At 33.7% G+C, this 8,021-nt stretch overlaps 1 pseudogene; it reads left to right on the forward strand.

The window, feature by feature from the left end:
• The first annotated feature begins 1,686 nt into the window (after positions 1–1,686).
• On the forward strand, positions 1,687–7,075 carry LOC143592957 (exocyst complex component SEC15A-like; annotated as a pseudogene).
• Positions 7,076–8,021: the final 946 nt, after the last annotated feature.

Here is an 8,021-nt window from a genome sequence, read left to right on the forward strand (position 1 = left end):
AAAGTATACATTCAAGCTATACGTTTGCATACCGGATTTATACACCCGAATATAAAATCTATTCAAATATAGCCCAAATAAAATTACTGATTTATATGTTGATTTTCTTGTGTGTTAGGCCACCACACTTTTCAAATTTAAAAGACTCCCATTGCTCCATTATGTCCAGACAATTTTGTCTTAACTGGGTCCACGTTGGCTTCATAATTTAGCTTGGTCCTTCATCCGGGAAACCATACAACTGTATGCCACCTGACAGTCGTTGTGCCGCTACAATAGCAAAACTCTCTGGCGTACAACATGGTGGAACGAAAACCCGGATGAGCTCGGGATTTAAATTGGCAACCTCGCAAGGCCTACGGTCTACTGCTAGTCAATAGGGGTGAGCAAAAAACGGTTAGGAACCGTCAGAACCGAGGAACCGGAACCGGAACCGAACCGGTGTCTCCGAACCGCTAATGTGTGTACCGGTTAGGTTCTCGGTTCTCAGAATTTGCATTAAACGGTTCCCGGTTCGGTTCCGGGTAAAACCGGCGGTTTCTAGACTTGGAACCGAAGAACCGGAATATTCAAAACGTTTTAAATAAATACACCAATCCTCATTTTTTATAGAGTAACTTATTAACCGACATCCATTCAATCATTTTTTTGATTCAAATCTTCTTTCTTTACGTTCAAGAACTATCAACCATTAACCTATCGTTGCTAATGATTTATTTAACTTCAACACTTAGGTTATAATAAAAAATATAACGGATGTTCATGTTGTAATTTAAATTAGTTTTACCGTGAAAGAAGACATACAATTGTATAAACTTGTTTTGTAACTTGCAAAGTTTGCATATATAACTCATTTGATAAATAAATGATCGAACCGGTTCTAGCCAGAACCGATTAGCGAGAACCGGCTTTAGCGGTTCTGGAACCGAACCGGTTTACTATAATAGGTTCCAGTTCTGGTTCTATTTTTCACTCATTTTCGGTTCCGGTTCAGTTCTCACGGTTCTGAACCATTGCACAGCCCTACTATTCAACATCTGATGTTTTAACTTATATAAATATTTAATTTTTGTTTGAGTTCTTTTTATGTTAAAAAAATAGCAAAAAAAGAAGAGTGAGTATTTTTCAATGTTTTAAAAATCGGTATTTTACTTGTACCGGATTGAGTTAAAAAATGGTACAACCGGTTGAACCGGGTTATACCGGGAGGTTTAACCGGTTAAATAGTTTACATTATAATTTTCTATAAATGTAACTTTAATTCAAAAATAGCCCAAAACTAAATGATTCCATGACAAAAAAATAATTTAAAAGTTAATCCATTTAAATAAAATAGTGAAAAGGCACTCAATTTAAAAAAATAGTTTTAAAATTTACACGTTTGAATGTTATTTATTGAGTTAAAAGTAATTTTGAAAAAATATGGGCCGCAAAAATCAAAAGTTTCTCGGACTTAAAACCTGTTTACCGGTAAAAACCGGTATTTTAGACAAAAACCGCCGGTACGATGTTATAGCAAACTGGTGAAAAATACCGGACTCAAAATACCGGTTGCGAAATCCGGGTTAACCGGTTCAACCGGCCATTTTACAGGTTTTTAAAACACTGGTATTTTTTGCTTTGTTTTGTAGTTTGCCCTAAAAACAATGAACATATACATACATAATATACAGAAAATGGTGAATGTTTAAACACACAGCGGGCATTTCCAAGTCCGATTAATAATAACAATAATAATATTATTGTGATCATCGTCTCCGTCTGGTAGAATCTCATTTCTCTTCTTCAATCCAACGATTCGCCGTAAGTCCTCTCATATTCCGATCAATTATCCCTAATTCGTTACGTTTTCCGTCGCTTATTCATCGTTTAATCGATCCAAACTGCATTTAGATCATACTAATTCACAAATTCCTCACTTTCGGTTATTGATTCTCTATTCGCTCGTGTTATTTTGAAATTATGTACGGAAAATAGACGCAGTTATACGAATTTGCTGTGTTAGGTTTCAATTTGTGCTTGATTTCGTTTGATTACTTATAAATTTGGAGATTAGAGTCTGTTTATAGCTGAATAGCGTTTTTAGCCTGTATATTGAAGGTCTTATGTGACTGAATAAGTGTAATATGCTGCAAATTGTTCATTAGTTTGTGTTAATTGTTTTCACTTTTCAGTTTGAATTTTATTTGCTGATACTGTTGTTTTCGGTGTCATACATTACGAAGCCTCCGAAGATGCTGTACATAGAAATAGATACAATTATACAAATGTGTTGTGTTAGGTTTTAAACTGTTAATGTATGCGTGATTTCATTTGATAACTTCTGAATTTGAAACTAATTTCTGTTTATATCTGGCTAACATTTTTAGTCTACATGTTAAAGGTCTTATTTGACTGATAGTGTTCATTAGTTTGAGTTCATTGCTTTCAGTTCATGATTTCCTTTGATTCACTAGTGTTAATTGTTTTCAGTTCATGGTTTTTTAGTGTTATCGCGAATCCGATTTGCGGATATTGTTGTGTTTGTTATTACGGAAAATAGATGCAATTATACGAATATGTTGTGTTATAACTCTGGAAGATGGAAATTTGTTTCTGTTTATGGCTGAATATCGTTTTTAGCCTGCGAAACAAAGGTCGATTGGTTCTTATTCGACGGAATTTGTGCAATATGTTGCAAATTGTTCATTAGTTTGAGTTAATTGTTTTCAGCTCATGATTTTGTGGTGTCGTGACATCTGATTTGCTGATATAGTTGTTTTTAATATTAGTACATAATGAAGCCTGCGAAGATGTTGTACGAATATAGAAACAATTATACAAATGTCTTGTGTTTGGTTTAAATTTGTGCTTAATTTCTTTCTGATAACTTTGGAATTCGGAAATTCGTTTGTGTTTATGGTTGAATAGCGTTTTTTGCCTGTGAATTAAAGGTTGATTGTTTCTAATTTGACTGATTTTTATGTAATTTGTTGCAAGTTGTTCATTAGTTTGAGTTAATTGTTTTCAGCTCATGATTTTCTTTGATTCACTCGTGCAATCCTTTTCAGTTCATGATTGTGTAGTGTTGTGAAACTGATTTGCTGCTATTGTTGTTTTCAATATTAGTACATTTGAAGCCTCTGAAGATACTGTATGGAAAAATAGATACTGTGATTTGAATGTGTTGTGTTAGGTTTTAATATGTGCTTTATTTCCTTTAATAACTTCTGAATTTGGAAACTGATTTTTGTTTATAGCTGAATAACATATTTAGCCTGCATATCAAAGGTTGGTTGTTTCGTATTTGACTGAATTTGTGTAATACATTGCAAATTGTTCATCAGTTTGAGTTTGTTGTTTTCAGTTCATGATTTTGTAGTGTTGTTTGTGAATCTGATTTGCTGATATTGTTGTATTCGATATTCATACATTATGAAACCTCTGAAGATACTGTACAGAAAAATAGATTATATAATAAAGGTAGTCTGTTTCTTATGACTGAATATGTGTAATATTTGGCAAATTGTTCATTATTTTGAGTTAATTGCTTTGAGACCCTATTTTAAACATAGGAATTGTGAAAGTATGATGATTGTTCAATGCACGGGTTTAATGTGAAATGGTACCAAATGATAATGATGCTTTGTTATTCTTTCGGAAACCTTCACTTTTAGCAAGGAACTTTGGATCACTAACAAGTAGCGATTGGGTGTTTGAATCTTGTAGACATCAAATGACGATTGCTTGGCTGTCTTCTTCCTTAGTATTATAGCTTTATATATGTTCACTTAGTTTCTAGCTGCTACTGCTTGTACCTTTGTGTTATCTGTGTTTTAGATACTTGTACATGCTGTTTTATTGAAATTCTAATCTTCTATATAATGGAGAGCTATGCATTGTGTTTGACAATTTGTTTATTAATTCAACACATAATGAGATTGAGTTTGATCACTTAAGAGTTTATACTTAGGTTTCAGATTATACGTGATATGCCTCAAAATATACAGTATAGATACATCTGTGACTCATCATTTTTTTAGTTACATACTTATCATCACCATTATGTTAAAAAGTACATCATTTTCGTCTTATTTCATTAATAACAGTTGAGATGATCGACATTTTCTTTGTCAAAGTGGTCCTTTACATTTTCATCTTGACCAAAATTTAATCTGTTTATGTTATTATTTTGATCAAAGTTGGACAAAAGTGGTGTAATTAATCATTAATGTGATTGTGAGAGTAGGTGTGTCCGCGTGTGATTTATAGATCATTTTGTTGCATTATGTAATTGATGAAATAATGATTATAGCTACTTTTGTTAATTGTGACTGTTTTCAAACTTTCTAAAAATTTTCAATTATATACTTGTCACCATCATAATGTTTGAAAATTATCTCTTTTGTCCAATTTCATTTGTAACGGCTGAGATGATCGACCTATTTACATCAGTTATTTTGATTAAAGTGATGTAATTGATATGATTTTGTGAGTAATGTATGTGATTGTTAAATCGCTTTGTTTTAATATATGTTTGATAAAAGCATGATATTCTATGACTATTGCTTTAACTCTTTAATTGTGGGCTCATATTTATGCAGGTTTTGAGTGTAACAATGACTACAAAAATGAAAACACGAAACGTTACCGAAAATGGTGACACATTTGAAGACTCAATACTCATGACATTAATAGGAAACGGTGAGGATTTAGGTCCAATGGTACGACACTCGTTTGAAATGGGAAAACCCGAAAACCTTCTTCACCAACTTAAAAACGTTGTTAAGAAAAAAAGAAATTGAAATCGAAGACCTTTGCAAACTCCACTATGAAGAATTCATCATTGCAGTTGACGAGCTTCGTGGCGTGTTAGTCGATGCAGAAGAACTAAAAAGGTGATCTCACAAATGATAATATTCGGTTACAAGAAATCGGTAGCGCATTACTCACACGACTCGAAGACTTGTTAGAATCTTACTCAATCAAGAAAAACATTACTGAAGCGGTTAAAATGTCGAAGATTTGCGTTGAAGTGTTGGATCTTTGTATTAAGTGTAACAAACACGTGTCAGTTGGACAATTTTACCCTGCTTTGAAAGCGATTGATCAGATTGAAAACGATTATATGAAAATTATTCCCGTTAAGACGTTAAAAAACTCGATCGAGAAACGGGTCCCGGTTGTTAAAAGCCATATCGAGAGAAAAGTTTGTGGTGAGATTAACGAGTGGTTGCTTCATATTCGAAGCACTTCACGAGAAATCGGTCAAAAAGCGATCGGCTTCGCGTCTTTTGCTCGCCAAAGAAACGAAGACATGCTTTCCCGCCAAAAAAAAGCTGAAGAAGAAAGCTCGTTAGGGCTCGGTGATTTTACATATTCGTTAGATATTGAAGAAATCGATGACAGTTCGATTTTGGAGATAAATTTAATGCCGCTTTATCGCGCATATTACGTTCATATATGTCTTGGGATTCGCGAGCGGTTTCGTGAATATTATTATAAAAATCGGATGTTGCAACTGAGTTCGGATTTACAGGTGTCGTCGGTTCAACATTTTCTCGGTTCGCATCAGACGTATTTGGCTCAAATTGCTGGTTACTTTATCGTTGAGGATCGGGTTTTAAGGACCGCCGGTGATTTGTTATTGGCTAATCAAGTTGAATCCATGTGGGAAACCGCGTTGGCTAAATTGACTTCGACTTTGGAAAACCAGTTTTCTCAAATGGACACTGCAAGTCATCTTCTTCTCGTGAAAGATTATGTAACGCTTCTCAGTGCAACTTTGCGACAATACGGGTACGATGTGGGCCCGATTCTTGAAGCGTTAACAAAGAGTCGTGATAAATATCACGAGCTACTTTTGGATGAGTGTCGGAATCAAGTTAAGGATGCGGTTATTAACGATGATTGTAAACAAATGGTTTTGAAAGAGTCGGAATATCAGTCGAACGTGTTATGTTTTCATCTTCAAACATCGGATATTATGCCGGCTTTTCCGTATGTTGCACCGTTTTCGTCGATGGTTCCTGATTGTTGTCGGATAATCCGATCGTTTATTAAAGATTCGGTTAATTACTTGTCGTATGGTGGTCAAAGCAACTTCTTTGACTTTGCTAAAAAGTATCTTGACAAGTTGTTAATCGATGTATTAAACAAAATCTTACTATCCACGATTAAAAGCGCAAACACGGGCGTGTCTCAAGCGATACAAATCGCCGCAAACATATCGTTTCTTGAACGCGCGTGTGATTATTTCCTCCAAACTGCTGCAAAAAAATGCGGTATCCCCGGCCGAATAATCTCTCGGCTTCAGACTACATTAAACGCAAAAACGGTGTTGAGAAAGTCACGTGACGAAGCATATGTTGCGCTTTTGGATTCGGTTAACAATAAGTTGACCAAGTGTCTTTCGCTTATGGAGAACGTGAACTGGATTATCGATGATGTGGCGCAACACAAAAGCGAGTACATGAACGAGGTTGTTATGTATCTCGACACCATTATATCCACCGCTCAACAGATTTTACCGATTGATGTTATGTATAAAATCGGTAATGGGGCTCTCGAGCATGTTAATAACTCGTTTATGGAAACACTTCTTAGTGATAGTTTGAAACGGTTTACTGCAAACGCGGTTATGGGAATTAACAACGATTTAAAAACTTTGGAACAATTTGCAGATGAAAAGTTTCACAACACGGGATTGAGTGAAATTTATAAAGAAGGTAGTTTTAGAGGATGTTTGCTTGAAATAAGACAATTGGTCAACCTTTTATTAAGCAGTCAACCTGAGAATTTCATGAATCCCGTTATTCGTATGAAGAATTATAATACTTTGGATTATAAAAAGATTGGGATTATTTGTGAGAAATATAAGGATTCACCTGACGGGATATTTGGGAGCCTTTCGAACCGAGGTAATAAACAGAGTAACCGTAAAAAGTCGATGGATGTGTTGAAGAGACGTTTGAAGGAGTTTAACTGAAATCGTTCGGTTTTTGTTTATTTATTTATTTTTGTCCATGTTAGTTTAATTACTTAATTATTGAGTTTCTGGTACCTGAGTTTCTAATGAAACCGTTTTATATTTATGTTTATGTTTATATTTTGTTATTATTCCGAATTACAATAATGTTGGTTGATAATGGTGCACATTGGTACATAAACACCCGCAGATGAGTAAATCTGGTAAGTTAAGTTTTGGTATGTTATTATGCTTTTGAAGTTGGTTTTTGTAATGAATTTGTTGGTATGATTTTGTGCAGGTAATTTGGGACTTGGTGATTTGTTTTGCTGAATTTTTGAATTGGAGATTCGCTTAATGCTGATTGAAGATTAAAGGTATTATTTTTTCTAATTTAGATGGATTTAATAAGTTTAACTTCTTGATATTTGTTTATTAGAGTAAAGTTTTATTCTTCCACTATTAGTTATATAAATTGATTAAATTGCATATAGATTTCAATATTTTTAACATTTATTTTTTTAAAATTATGGTATGTATAGTCTCTTGTCTAAATACACATGTGAACCGTATATGCATGTGTGTTCGTTTTTATGATTTAAAAAAATATTAGGAGAGGGATATAATTAAATAAAAAGTAGGAGAAAGATAATCTGCTTTGTTTTTTCAATTTTACCCTTTACGTGTGCTTATGTGGTTCTTAGCATACTATTGGTTTTGAAATGTATACGTGTGTGTATACATTTTTAGAGACTAACTACAGTGCATAATGTTCTCTTGCGTGCATCGTTGTATATATATGATATATTAGAAAGGTTTAATAATTAATGCCCCCTTATATTATTAGTTTATTATTTGTTAAATAGTTAAGAGTTAAATGTGATTCAAATGGCGATATTACAATATAGTAATCACAATCTTTCGATAGGATGTTTTATGCATTGGGCATCTTTTGTAACGGACACGTTATAACTTTCAGTTTTATTTTTCTAATTGATCCGTTTGAGATATACAAGCTAACAAGAATCAAACCATCTTTATGTGGTCTATAATTTGAGATTATGCTTTTACTAAT

The sequence above is a fragment of the Bidens hawaiensis genome, unplaced genomic scaffold (genome assembly GCF_021521415.1).
Source record: "Bidens hawaiensis isolate Kalapana, Puna unplaced genomic scaffold, B.hawaiensis_p1.1 tig00041557_1, whole genome shotgun sequence".
NCBI classification, from domain to species: domain Eukaryota; kingdom Viridiplantae; phylum Streptophyta; class Magnoliopsida; order Asterales; family Asteraceae; genus Bidens; species Bidens hawaiensis.